Source organism: Nerophis ophidion, linkage group LG01, assembly GCF_033978795.1.
Source record: "Nerophis ophidion isolate RoL-2023_Sa linkage group LG01, RoL_Noph_v1.0, whole genome shotgun sequence".
Taxonomy (NCBI): domain Eukaryota; kingdom Metazoa; phylum Chordata; class Actinopteri; order Syngnathiformes; family Syngnathidae; genus Nerophis; species Nerophis ophidion.
The window spans coordinates 12,510,057-12,525,056 of record NC_084611.1 but is presented as its reverse complement, the minus strand read 5'-3'; the positions used below and the strand labels follow the sequence as shown (position 1 = coordinate 12,525,056).

At 42.0% G+C, this 15,000-nt stretch overlaps 1 protein-coding gene and 2 non-coding genes across 6 annotated transcripts in view; 1 reads left to right on the top strand and 2 right to left on the bottom strand.

Moving 5' to 3' along the window:
- The window catches only part of mmp11a (matrix metallopeptidase 11a), a 36,601-nt gene that overhangs the window by 19,299 nt on the left and 2,302 nt on the right, over nucleotides 1–15,000 (bottom strand). Inside the window, exon 1 of one of the 4 annotated variants that reach the window (XM_061896304.1) lies at nucleotides 2,082–2,235. The exons of the other annotated variants lie outside the window; for them this stretch is intronic. The gene's annotated coding sequence lies outside the window, so the exon portion shown is untranslated. Of the gene's footprint in view, nucleotides 1–2,081; nucleotides 2,236–15,000 lie in introns of those variants that run through there. 4 annotated transcript variants of the gene reach the window in all.
- Nucleotides 2,847–2,918, bottom strand: trnae-cuc (transfer RNA glutamic acid (anticodon CUC)). The gene has a single exon. It is a non-coding gene; the product is annotated as a tRNA-Glu (tRNA).
- On the top strand, nucleotides 7,215–7,286 carry trnae-cuc (transfer RNA glutamic acid (anticodon CUC)). The gene has a single exon. It is a non-coding gene; the product is annotated as a tRNA-Glu (tRNA).

Below are 15,000 nucleotides of genomic sequence, written 5' to 3'. Positions count from 1 at the left end.
TTCCACCCTTTTCCGGGCGAGAACCATGGACTCGGACTTGGAGGTGCTGATTCTCATTCCGGTCGCTTCACACTCGGCTGCAAACCGATCCAGTGAGAGCTGAAGATCCCTGTCAGATGAAGCCATCAGGACCACATCATCCGCAAAAAGCAGAGACCTAATCCTGCGGTCACCAAACCGGAACCCCTCAACGCCTTGACTGCGCCTAGAAATTCTGTCCATAAAAGTTATGAACTGAATCGGTGACAAAGGACAGCCTTGGCGGAGTCCAACCCTCACTGGAAATGTGTTCAACTTACTGCCGGCAATGCGGACCAAGCTCTGGCACTGATCCTACAGGGAGAGGACCGCCACAATAAGACAGTCCGATACCCCATACTCTCTGAGCACTCCCCACAGCTAATTGGGATACAACACTTCACCGACAGCAAGAGGACTTTCCAATGTCCGGACGGATTAGCTGCGATGCTATTTAGCGAAAAATGTTGTCCATTTTTCGAAGGAGAGACAAGGAGAATGCGAGCTCCTGTGGATGAGATAAAAAGGTAGCGCGTGCATTGTAATACCTGGCCGTCGAGGGAAGACTACGGAAAACGGCGAATGCTTTTGGACTGGCAAAGCAGAATGGATCAGTTATTGTGTCCTGTACTCAACGTCTAGGTCCAGAGTATATAAAGTCAGCAGAAAGGAATGGACAATCGAAGTGAAGACAAAAGACTGAAAAGGGTCCTGACCAGATATCTTTATCCCTAATTTGACTGATGTGAAATGTTCTTTATCACATTGTTTACGTGCCTTATAAAGATTTGATCAGTCACACTGGATTCCAGTTCATTAAAATACCACAACACTGGATTTTGTTCAGATAAGTTACATTTAATTTAAAGGGGAACATTATCACAATTTCCAAAAGGGTTAAAAACAATACAAATCAGTTCCCAGTGGCTTGTTGTATTTTTTGAAGTTTTTTTCAAAATTTTACCGGTCCCGGAATATCCCTAAAAAAAGCTTTAAAGTGCCTTTTTTTCGCTCTCTGCGAAGACACTATCCATTTCCCTGTGACGTCATACAGGGCTGCCAATACAAACAAACAATGGCGAATACCACAGCAAGATGTAGCGACATTAGCTCGGATTCAGACTCGGATTTCAGCGGTTTAAGCGATTCAACAGATTACGCATGTTTTGAAACGAATGGTTGGAGTATGAAAGTATTGAAGAAGAAACTGAAGCTGTTGAGCGAATAGCTATTGACGCTATTCATAGCCATAGCATGGCAGAATAGCTGCGTTAGCATCGCCGGTAAAATGTGCGGACCAAACAATCAGGATGTGGAGGGGGTCCGGTCCGATGACCATGGATGAAGTACTGGCTGTCCAGAGTCGGGACCCAGGATGGACCGCTCGCCTGTGTATCGGTTTGGGGACATCTCTACGATGCTGATCCGACTCCTCTTGAATGGTTTCCTGTGGACGGGACTCTCGCTGCTGTCTGGATCCGCTTTGAACTGAACTCTCGCGGCTGTGTTGGAGCCACTATGGATTGAACTTTCACAGTATCATGTTAGACCCGCTCGACATCCATTGCTTTCGGTCCCCTAGAGGGGGGGGTTGCCCACATTTGAGGTCCTCTCAAAGGTTCTCATAGTCATCATTGTCACTGGCGTCCCACTGGTTGTGAATTCTCCCTGCCCACTGGGTGTGTTTTCCTTGCCCTTATGTGGGTTCTTCCGAGGATGTCGTAGTCGTAATGGTTTGTACAGACCTTTGAGACGTTTGTGATTTAGGGCTATATAAATAAACATTGATTGATTGACTTTCGCATTTTGTGATAATGGAGCAACTTAAATCCGTCGATTGGTAAGTGTTTTTTTCGCATTAAATGTGGGTGTAAGGAAACGTAATATAGTTGCAAATGCATCTGCAGGTTATCCATACATCTCTGTGCCATGTCTGCTTCAGCACCGCCGGTAAATAGCATGTTAGCATCGATTAGCGTAGCATGTTAGCATCGATTAGCTGGCAGTCACGCCGCAACCAAATATGTCTGATTAGCACATAAGTCAACATCAACAAAACTCACCTTTGTGATTTCGTTGACTTTATCGTTGCAAATGCATCTGCAGGTTATCCATACATCTCTGTGCCATGTCTGTCATCGCCGGTAAAATGTGGAGACACTCCGGCACATTCAATGGGGGTCTGGCGGCACACACTTTCCCATCTTCGGGCCGGTGGTGCAACTTGAATCCCTCCCTGTTAGCGTTGTTACACCCTCCGACAACACACCGACGAGGCATGATGTCTCCAAGGTTCCAAAAAATAATCAAAAAAACGGAAAATAACAGAGCTGAGACCAGGTGTTTGCAATGTGTTGAAAATCAAAATGGCGGCTGTGTTACCTCGGTGACGTCACGTTCTGACGTCATCGCCACAGAGAGATAAACAGAAAGGCGTTTAATTCGCCAAAATTCACCCATTTAGAGTTCGGAAATCGGTTAAAAAAATATATGGTCTTTTTTCTGCAGCATCAAGGTATATATTGACGCTTACATAGGTCTGGTGATAATGTTCCCCTTTAAGAACTTGCACACATGCAACACTGGTGATGAGTGGTGACTACGACGTGTGCATTTTCCGCGTGTGCATACCAGGGGGAAGGTGGTCTTAAAGACCATTGTGTGTGTGTGTGGATAAGGTTAGGTGGGATTTACCCTGGATAACCTTAACCGGCTTAGTATAGATGGGGTCTGAGGCTGTTGTCAAACTACAAGGTCGGCCATGTTTTCAGGGACTCTGAAATTCCTCACATTATTCACCACTCAGACATAGTTGCTAAAATGCAAAGTTCCCCGACCGGGAATCGAACCCAGGCCGCGGCGGTGAGAGCGCCGAATCCTGACCACTAGACCACCAGGGACTTGATGGATGTCTTTATGAACATGAAGGAAAACGTGTGTGATATCATGATTGGAAACCTTTGCGGGAATTAGCTTAAATGGTAGCGTGCCAGCTTAAGAAAAGCATCAATCCCGCTAACTCTCTCACATGCTAACTAGCGTGCTAACATTTAAGCTAATGTGACTTTAAGGTTTTACTACTTACGTATAAAATACTACACGGTCTAGCTCCATCCTATCTTGCCGATTGTATTGTACCATATGTCCCAGCAAGAAATCTGCGTTCAAAGGACTCCGGCTTATTAGTGATTCCTAAAGCCCAAAAAAAGTCTGCGTGCTAAAGAGCGTTTTCCGTTCGGGCTCCAGTACTCTGGAATGCCCTCCCGGTAACAGTTCGAGATGCTACCTCATTAGAAGCATTTAAGTCTCACCTTAAAACTCATTTGTATAGTCTAGCCTTTAAATAGACTCCATTTTTAGACCAGTTGATCTGCCGCTTCTTTTCTTTTTCTCCTCTGTCCCCCCTTCCCTTTTGGAGGGGGTCCGGTCCGATGACCGGCTGTTCAGAGTCGGGACCCAGGATGGACCGCTCGTCTGGACCCAGGATGGACCGCTCGCCTGTGTATCGGTTGGGGACATCTCTATGCTGCTGATCCAACTCTGCTTGGGATGGTTTCCTGTGGACGGGACTCTCGCTGCTGTCTTGGATCCGCTTTGAACTGAACTCTCGCGGCTGTGTTGAAGCCACTATGGATTGAACTTTCACAGTATCATGTTAGACCCGCTCGACATCCATTGCTTTCGGTCCCCTAGAAGGGGGGAGGTTGCCCACATCTGAGGTCCTCTCCAAGGTTTCTCATAGTCAGCATTGTCACTGGCGTCCCACTGGGTGTGAATTCTCCCTGCCCACTGGGTGTGAGTTTTCCCTGCCCTTATGTGGGTTCTTCCGAGGATGTCGTAGTCGTAATGGTTTGTACAGACCTTTGAGACATTAGTGATTTAGGGCTATATAAATAAACATTGATTGATTGATTGATTGATACTTCCCGCTAAAGTCATCGAACACATTTTCTCTGAGAGGAAGACGTTGTTCATACAGACATCCATCAAGTCCCTGGTGGTTTAGTGGTTAGGATTGGTCCCTATTATTGTCGTGTTCTGGGTCCGATTCCCGTTCAGAGAAAATAGCATGTTGGCGACAGACAGTATTTACAGGGGAATTAGCTCAAATGGTAGAGCGCTCGCTTAGCATGTGAGAGGTAGCGGGATCGATGCCCGCATCCTCCAGTGGAACTTTTTAGAGTTTGAGAGCCGACCCCATGTGTGCAGTCGTCCATCTTGTGGGACACGTGTGGACGTCAGTAAAGTCTGTATGACGGGCGTGGCCTTCAGGATACACACACTGTAGTATTACTTAAAAGTACTGCAGTAACACCCTCACTAAAATATAAGACGCTGACAAAGGGACTGAAATAGTCCAAAGTCCGGACTTTTGCCGACTGACTGACGTTTGTGTGATTGTGTCTGATAGCAGCTAGCTTAGCTTGTCTTACAGGGGAATTAGCTGAAATGGTAGCGCGCTCGCTTAGCATGTGAGAGGTAGCGGGATCGATGCCCGCATTCTCCACTGGAACTTTTCTGACGGATTGATTAAAAAAGGAGATTAAGAAGCAGGATGGAAGCCTGTTATACATACATATATGTATATGTATATACATATGTATATACATATACATATATGTATGTATATATACATATGTATATACATATACATACATATATGTATATGCAACTGTTTTCTTTCAGAGGTGGAGTCATACATGGTGAAAAAATGTGCGTAACGTTCATGATTGATGACTTCAGCAAGAATTAGTTTAAATCAGGGGTCACCAATGTGGGATTTTTAAACGCATATACCTTTTTACCTTTTAAATTCCGTCCTCTTCTTTCCTGACAATTTAACATTCAAAGCCCACCCGGCTGCACCAAACTTTTGGTGCCTTGTCTTAGGAGTGATCCTTTGAAAAAGTTCAATTTGAAAAATGTGCACTTAGAGAAAATACAAAAATAAAGTGTTGCATATTGATATTTATCTGTTTCTATTTATATTTATTGTGAGAAATCATTAAGATGATCAGTGTTTCCACAAAGATAAATATCATTAATTATTACTAAAGACGCTGAGATCATTATCCATGCGTTTGTTACGTCTCGCCTCGATTACTGTAACGTATTATTTTCGGGTCTCCCCATGTCTAGCATTAAAAGATTACAGTTGGTACAAAATGCGGCTGCTAGACTTTTGACAAGAACAAGAAAGTTTGATCACATTACGCCTGTACTGGCTCACCTGCACTGGCTTCCTGTGCACTTAAGATGTGACTTTAAGGTTTTACTACTTACGTATAAAATACTACACGGTCTAGCTCCATCCTATCTTGCCGATTGTATTGTACCATATGTCCTGGCAAGAAATCTGCGTTCAAAGGACTCCGGCTTATTAGTGATTCCCAAAGCCCAAAAAAAGTCTGCGGGCTATAGAGCGTTTTCCGTTCGGGCTCCAGTACTCTGGAATGCCCTCCCGGTAACAGTTCGCGATGCCACCTCAGTAGAAGCATTTAAGTCTCACCTTAAAACTCATTTGTATACTCTAGCCTTTAAATAGACTCCCTTTTTAGACCAGTTGATCTGCCGTTTCTTTTCTTTTTCTTCTATGTCCCACTCTCCCGTGTGGAGGGGGTCCGGTCCGATCCGGTGGCCATGTACTGCTCGCCTGTGTATCGGCTGGGGACATCTCTGCGCTGCTGGTCCGCCTACGCTTGGGATGGTTTCCTGCTGGCTCCGCTGTGAACGGGACTCTCGCTGCTGTATCTTGGATCCTCTTTGGACTGGACTCTCGCGACTGTGTTGTATCCATTGTGGATTGAACTTTCACAGTATCATGTTAGACCCGCTCGACATCCATTGCTTTCCTCCTCTCTAAGGTTCTCATAGTCATCATTGTCACCGATGTCCCACTGGGTGTGAGTTTTCCTTGCCCTTATGTGGGCCTACCGAGGATGTCGTGGTGGTTTGTGCAGCCCTTTGAGACACTAGTGATTTAGGGCTATATAAGTAAACATTGATTGATTGATTGATTAATAATAACTTAGAGTTAAAGGCCTACTGAAACCACGCAGTCTGATAGTTTATATATCAATGATGAAATATTAACATTGCGACACATGCCAATACGGCCGGTTTAGTAGTCTGTTTTTATCGCATAATTACACAGTATTCTGGACACCTGTGTTGCTGAATCTTTTGCATTTTGTTCAATTAATAATGGAGACTACAAAGAAGAATGATGTCGGTGGAAAGCTGTAGCAACACAAACACAGCCGGTGTTTCTTTGTTTGTTGTGAAGCTTTAATATGGAACAGAGCGGTCAAGCGAACATGGTTCTCTACCACACGTCAACTTGCAGGTTTCGGTGAGAAAATTGTGGTAATAAGTCGTCTTTTACCGTAAACGTGAGCGGAGCTTGTGTCGTTCCTCCTGCAGCTGTCAAACTTTCTCGGCTCCTCCGCGGCTTCCCTCAGAGACACTGGCGGTCACCACACCCCTCCGACTTTCAGGTATGACTATATAATCTCACTAAAACACTAGTAACACATTAAGCAGATAAGGGATTTTCCAGAATTATCCTAGTAAATGTGTCTAATAACATCTGAATCGCTCCCACTGCCCTCATCTTTTTTTTCTTCTAGTCTTTCACTCTCACTATCCTCATCCACAAATCTTTCGTCCTCGCTCAAATTAATGGGGAAATTGCCGCTTTCTCGGTCCGAATCGCTCTAGCTGCTAGTGGCCATGATTGTAAACAATGTGAGGATGTGTCACGCGCACATCGTCTGCTACTTCCGGTACAGGCAAGGCTTTTTTATTAGCGACCAAAAGTTGCGAACTTTATCGTCGATGTTCTCTACTAAATCCTTTCAGCAAAAATATGGCAATATTGCGAAATGATCAAGTTTAAATAAGAAAATCTCATTTCAGTAGGCCTTTAAAGGTAAATTGAGCAAATTGGCTATTTCAGGCAATTTATTTAAGTGTGTATCAAACTGGTAGCCCTTCGCGTTAATCAGTACCTAAGAAGTAGCTCTTGGTTTCAAAAAGGTTGGTGACCCCTGTCTTAAATGGTAGCACGCTAGTTAGCATATGAGGATTGATGCTTTTCTTAAGCTAGCACGCTACCATTTCAGCTAATTCCCCGCTAAAGTCATCAATCATGATATCACTCACGTTTCATACATGTTCATACGGACATCATTAAGTCCCTGGTGGTCTAGTGGTTAGGATTCGGCGCTCTCACCGCCGCGGCCCGGGTTCGATTCCCGGTCAGGGAACTTGGCGTTTTAGCAACAATGTCTGAGCCGTGAAAAATGTGAGAACTTCAGAGTCCTTAGCAAACATGGCTGACAACATTCTCAAAACTTGTTTTTGTATGGAAAACGTGGGCGTCAATCTTGCTGGCATGCTACCATTTGAGCTAATTCCCCTCTAAGGGCGGGTTGGCACAGGGATTGTGGTGTAATACACCTCCAAGAAAATTATGAAATTCTAACTAGCGCGCTACTACTTGAAGGGGGACATTATCACAATTTCAAAAGGGTTAAAAACAATAAAAATCAGTTCCCAGTGGCTTGTTTTATTTTTCGAAGTTTTTTTCAAAATTTTACACCTCCCGGAATATCCCTAAAAAAAGCTTTAAAGTTCTTGATTTTCCCTATTTGCGAAACCACTATCCATTTCCCTGTGACGTCATACAGTGCTGCCAATACAAACAACATGGCGGTTACCACAGCAAGATATAGCGACATTAGCTCGGATTCAGACTCGGATTTCAGAGGCTTAAGCGATTCAACAGATTACGCATGTATTGAAACAGATGGTCGGAGTATGGAGGCAGATAGCGAAAACGAAATTGAAGAAGAAATTGAAGCTATTGAGCGAATAGCTATTGACGCTATTCGGCCTTAGCATGGGTGTACCTAATGAAGTGGCCCATAGCATTGCTGCCTTATTAGCATCGCCGGTAAAATGTGCGGACCAAACGATCAGGACTTTCGCATCTTGTGACACTGGAGCAACTTAAATCCGTCGATTGGTAAGTGTTTGTTTCACATTAAATGTGGGTATCTAGTTTCAAATGTACATACAGCTAGCGTAAATAGCATGTTAGCATCGATTAGCGTAGCATGTTAGCATCTATTAGCTGGCAGTCATGCTGCAACCAAATATGTCTGATTAGCACATAAGTCAACAACATTAACAAAACTCACCTTTGTGATTTCGTTGACTTAATCGTTGCAAATGCATCTGCAGGTTATCCATACATCTCTGTGCCATGTCTGTCTTAGCATCGCCGGTCAAATGTGCAGACACTTTGGTACATTCAATGGGGGTCTGGCGGCAGATTTCTTGCCAGGGGTGCAACTTGAATCCCTCCCTGTTAGTGTTGTTACACCCTCCGACAACACACCGACGAGGCATGATGTCTCCAAGGTTACAAAAAAATAGTCGAAAAAACGGAAAATAACAGAGCTGAGACCCGGTGTTTGTAATGTGAAAATGAAATGATATTTTGTTACCTCGGTGACGTCACGTTCTGATGTCATCGCTAAAAGAGCGATAAACAGAAAAGCGTTTGAATTGCCAAAATTCACCCATTTAGAGTTCGGAAATCGGTTAAAAAAATACATGGTCTTTTTTCTGCACCATCAAGATATATATTGACGCTTACATAGGTTTGGTGATAATGTTCCCCTTTAAGCTCATTCTTGCTAAGTCGCATGCTAAGCAAGCGCTGTAGTTCCCCTGTGGCTAAAACATTAAGTTACCTGAATGGGAATCAAACCCTATCCAAGGAATTAGGAGCAATGAAAGCTAACCACTAGGCCACCAAGGACTAGAAGGGTATCTGTATGAGCAACTTCTTCCTCTCAGAGGTGGAGTCGTACATGAAGGGAAACGTGTGTGATATCATGATTGATGACTTTAGCTGGAATTAGCTTGAAATGTTAGCATGCTAGCTTAACATGTGAGAGTTAGCGAGATGGATGGCTAAATTCTTCATGTCTGGTCTTTGGACCGTCTAAGACCGGGGTCGGGAACCGTTTTGGCTGAGAGAGCCATGAAAGCCAAATATTTCAAAATGTATTTCCGTGAGAGCCATATCATATTTTTTAACACTGAATACAACTAAATGCCTGCATTTTTAAGTAAGACCAACATTTTTAGAGTATAAAAAGTCTCTTATTCTTTTTCATAACATTGTTATTCTGAAGCTAACCAATAATAATCAAAATGTCATCTCTGTTGATCATGTTTTTGTTTGGCCATGTGCTGTTTGTCTTTTGGACTCTTTAAGTTCCTGTTTTTTTCCACTCCTTTGTCTGGTTTCCTTGGTTACTCATTTTGTCCACCTGTCTCTGGTGGACAAAATGCCCGCTCACCTGCTTCCCGAGCACTAATCAGAGGCAGTATTTAAGCTTGTCTTTGCCAGTCAGTCGCCCTGGCGTCAATGTGATCTTTTCTCGCTCTGTGCTGACTTGTTTCATGCCTTGCCATAGTTTTGTGCTACATGCCATGCCAAGTAAGTTTTGTTTGATTTATGTTCATAGTTTGTTTATGCGTTAGCTTTCTTCCTTAGCCCAAGTTGTGCCTCCGCTGTGAGCGATTTTTGTTTGTATCTTTTTTTAGTTTAAATTAAGTCATGTTTTTACCTAAATACCATGTCCCGAGTAGTCTGTCTGCCTTCCTGGGAGAACGACCCCGCAGCCCCCCCATCGTGACATAAAATACTTCTTACCATTAATGCGACTTCTTGCACAAGTGCGGTAGGAAACGGATGGATGGATTTAAATGCATGAGAATGTTTTATATTTTGAACGTTATTTCTAGCACTGTGAATTCCAGCGGAATTATTCATAATTATCGTGTTAAGCAATGTCAGCTAAGATTGATCTGAGAGCCAGATGCAGTCATCAAAAGAGCCACATCTGGCTCTAGAGCCATAGGTTCCCTACCCCTGGTCTAAGAAGTGTCATGTAATACTGAACATTTGTTATTTATTTATTTGTAATATCATAGTTGTTAGCTACAGTGTTAGCAGCTAGCAGTCCAAAACGCTTTACGGGGGAATTAGCTTCAATGGCAGCATGCTAGTTAGCATATGAACGAGGTAGCAGTATGGATGCTTTTTTTGGAGGTGTATTACACCACAATCCCTGTGCCAACTCACCCTTACAGGGGTATTAGCTCAAATGGTAGCTTGGTAGCTTAGCCAGGTAGCAAGATTGACAACTGTGTTGTCTTTATGAAAGAACATTTTGACAATGTTGTTGTTGTCGAACTACAAGGTCAGCCATGTTTTTTAGGGACTCTGAAGTTCTCACATTATTCACCACTCAGACATAGATGCTACAATGCTAAGTTCCCTAAACAGGAATCGAACACAGGCCACGGCAGTGAGCGCACCAAATCCTAGCCACTTGATACACATCTGCATTTTTTCCTTCTCAGAGGTGGAGTCGTACATGAAGGAAAACGTGTTATATCCTGATTGACAGAGGTGGGTAGAGTAGCCAGAAATTGTACTCAAGTAAGAGTACTGTTACTTTAGGGATTTATTACTCAAGTAAAAGTAAGAAATAGTCACCCAAATATTTACTTGAGTAAAAGTAAAAAGTATGTTGTGAAAAAACTACTCAAGTACTGAGTAACTGATGAGTAAACTGTTTGTTTAATAATTACGGCAACAAGTAATGCACAAAAACATTAAAATAGCAATGGACAAATTCAGAGCCAGGAATATCTCTTAAACAACTAAAACAATAATATATATTAAATAATAATACATTAAAATAAAATAAAAATTAAGGCAAATTGAGCCACAATAACTTAACAGCACCATAGGCTCAGTAGGCATTGATTGATTGATTGATTGATTGATTGAAACTTGTATTAGTAAATTGCAGTACAGTACATATTCCCTACAATTGACCACTAAATGGTAACACCCCAATAAGTTTTTCAACGTTAATCAATTACTTAATAAATGACCAAATCGAGTGATCTACCTCATATATACATACACACACATATCATATATATACATACCTTTATATATACAGTATATAATTTATATTTATTTATTTTGCCGTTTTTGTTGACATGTTAAAGGTGTTTTAATGAATATACATGCATGTTTAACATATAGATTCCTATCTTTAATGAAGACAAGAATATAAGTTGGTGTATTACCTGATTCTGATGACTTGCATTGATTGGAATCAGACAGTATAGTGCTGATAATGTCCACATTTTCAAATGGAGGAGAAAAAAAGTTCCTCCTTTCTGTCTAATACCACATGAAAGTCGTTGGTTTTTGGCATCTTATTTGTCCAGCTTCCATATTCGTTTTTATACACTTTACAAGAAATACATTGGCGGCAAACTCCGTAGCTTGCTAGCTTGTTTGCTTTGGCTTTCGGAGACTCTTATTTTGTTAGCGCAGGCGCGATGGAGCGGCACTTTTATTGTGAAGACAGGAACTGTGCGATCAGTCTTTAGGCTTATGACGGGAAGTACGGTTGGAATAAAAAGTGTCTTTTTTTCCTTTACACTTTTGATTGATTGGTTGATAGATTGAAACTTTTCTTAGTAGATTGCACAGTACAGTACATATTCCATACAGTTGACCACTAAACGGTAACACCCCAATAAGTTTTTCAACATGTCGGGTTCTACGTGTGACGGTCACGTGACCACCTGGCTCTGTTTGATTGGTCCAACGTCACAAGTGACTGCATTTGATTGGTGAAACGCAGGCATGCGTAGATCCTACTTTGAATGCGTGTCTGACAAAATCAAAACAAACAAAACGTGCATTAACAGATCGATAAAAAAAAAAAAGTAGCGAGTAGCGAGCTGAATGTAGATAAATGGAGCGCAGTAAAAGTAGCGTTTCTTCTCTATAAATATACTCAAGTAAAAGTAAAAGTATGTTGCAAAAAAAGTACTCTTAGAAGTAAAATTTATCCCAAAAGTTACTCAAGTAGATGTAACAGAGTGAATGTAGCCACCTCTGATGATTGATGACAGTAACGGGATTTTGCTTAAATGGTAGCATGCTATCCTAACATGTTAGAGTTAGCGAGATTGATGGCTGAATTTTTCAGTCAGGCCAGAGAACTTGTTTTTTTGTCATTTATAGTGGATAACGTTGGAACTGAAGTCCTTAAAAAAACGTTAAATCACGCTCAAAACGTTGCTTTGGTGGAGAGAACACATCTTGCTACCTGGCTAAGCTAGCGCTCTACCATTGCAGCTGTCGCCCACATAGCCGCCGGCGCGGGGGGTGACGTCACCCGGGCTCCCACGGCCGGCCCGGCCAATGGCGTGCGGGCGGGAGCGTGTGAAAGCCGACACTGTTTGTAGCCGCGCGAGGCGAGCACGGGCTTGTGTGCGGATCTATGTCAACAGGCGCAGACACAACACGGCGGTCCTGATAACACCGCTGGGAAAGAATGTCAGCTCGAAGATCATCTATGGAACACAACTGGGCGTTTTTTTTTTGTTTTTTTTTATGCAAGAAAATAAAACCTTTGACCTTGAGTCGGTAATGGTTTGCAAATATGTGATCATGACATGCTGACTGTTAGCGTGGCCACATGCTAACCTCGCAGGGTCTACGTCACGGGTGTGGTCGACTCCTACCTTGTTTACTTCCGTGACAGCCTCCTTAAAGTTTTGTAATCAATCAGAAATATCAAGCAGCTAAAGTGCGCTAACATGGATAAATGTGGAGAGTGTTTTGCATTTTTCCCATCATGCCTTGTAATGGATTTAAATGGGTGCATTTTTTAATGTTGATTGGGCGTTTTTTTATAATGTCCACCAAGTCAAATGAGCAGGTTGTGTTACATGTGAACATGCCTGTTGACATTTTGGGAATATATATCCATTTTCTACCGCTTATTCCCTTTTGGGGTTGCGGGGGGCGCTGGCGCCTATCTCAGTTACAATCGGGCGGAAGGCGGGGTACATCCTGGACAAGTCGCTACCTCATCGCAGGGCCAACACAGATAGACAGACAACATTCACACTCACATTCACACACTAGGGCCAATTTAGTGTTGCCAATCAACCTATCCCCAGGTGCGTGTCTTTGGAAGTGGGAGGAAGCCAGAGTACCCGGAGGGAACCCACGCATTCACGGGGAGGACATGCAAACTCCACACAGAAAGATCCCGAGCCTGGATTTGAACCCAGGACTGCAGGACCTTCGTTTTGTGAGACAAACGCACTAACCCCTCTGTCACCGTGAAGCCCCGGGAATATATATATAAAATATATATATTTTTTTGCACCATGACTAGGGAAGGTTGTTTGCATCGGGTCGTAAAAGTCAGTGCATAATTCTTAGTAATTAATCTGACTATATAATGTTGCAGTGAGCTGAGCTTGTGTTATATGTGACCATGTATGTGTGCATTTTGTGGCTATATATATATATATATATATATAACAGATTAATTACCTTCAACTATATATATATATATATATATATATATATATACATATATATATAGGGAAGGTTGTTTGCATTATATAAGTCAGGGAATAGTTGAAGGTAATTAATCTGACTATATAATGTTGCAGTGAGCATGTTTTATATATATATATATATATATATATATATATATATATATATATATATATATATATATAAAACCTGCTATGCCCTGACTTATACAACCCAATGCAAACAACCTTCCCTATTCATGGTGCAAAAAGAAAAAAAAAAAAATATATATATATATATATATATATATATATATATATATATATATATATATATATACACACATATACATACACGTATATATATTCATAAAATGTCAACAGGCATGTTCACATGTAACACAACATGTCACCCGAACGCCTCCCTAGGGCGATGTTTCGGGCACAACCGACCGGTAGGAAGCCACGGGAAAGACCCAGAACATGTTGGGAAGACTGTCGCCTGGCTGGCCTGGGAACGCCTTGAGATCCCCCGGGAGGAGCTAGGCGAAGTGGCTGGGGAGAGGGAAGTCTGTTTTTCCCTGCTTAGACTGCTGCCCCCGCGACCCGACCTCGGATAAGCCGAAGAAGATGGAGATTATATATATATATATATATATATATATATATATATATATATATATATATATACACACACACAAATATTATACATACATACATTGACATACATGACTAAGGAAGGTTGTTTGCATTGGGTCATATAAGTCAGTGCATAATTAACTAGGGCATTGACCCAAATATCTGACATTGCAGTGAGCAGGTTGTGTTATGCAAGACCATTTTGTTGATATTTTGTGTTGGTTGGATTTTTGATTTTGCACCATGACTAGGGAAGGTTGTTGGCATCGGGTCATAAAGGACAATGCTGCACACACATCTGGTCAGTGCGTGATTAAAGGTCATTAATTGGAATTTCTAATGTTGCAGTGAGCAGGTTGTGTTATGCGTGACCATTTTGTTGACGTTTTGTGTTTTTTGGCACCATGACTAGGGAAGGTTGTTTGCAGCTGGTCAAGTAAGTAAATGCTGCACACACATCTGGTCAGTGAATAATTAAAGGTCATTGACCTGAATAGCTAACGTTGCAGTGAGAAGGTTGTGTTATGCAGATTTGTATTTTTTTACACCATGACTAGAAAAGGTTGTTTGCATCGGGTCATATACGTTAGTGAATAGTTAAAGATCATTGACCCGAATATTTGACATTGCAGTGTTGAGTTTTATGTGTGATCATGTGTGTTGATGTTTTTTATTGGTTGGATTTGTTATTCTTTTTTGCACCATGACTAGGGAAGGTTGTTTGCATCGGGTCATATAAGTGAATGCTCCACACGCATCGCATAATTAAAAGGTCAATAATCTGAATATCTAGTGTTGTAATGAGCAGGTTGTGTAATGTGTGACCATTTAGTTGACATTTTGTGTCGGTTGTATTTTTTTTTTTTGGTATGACCCTGATGTGTATACTTGTAA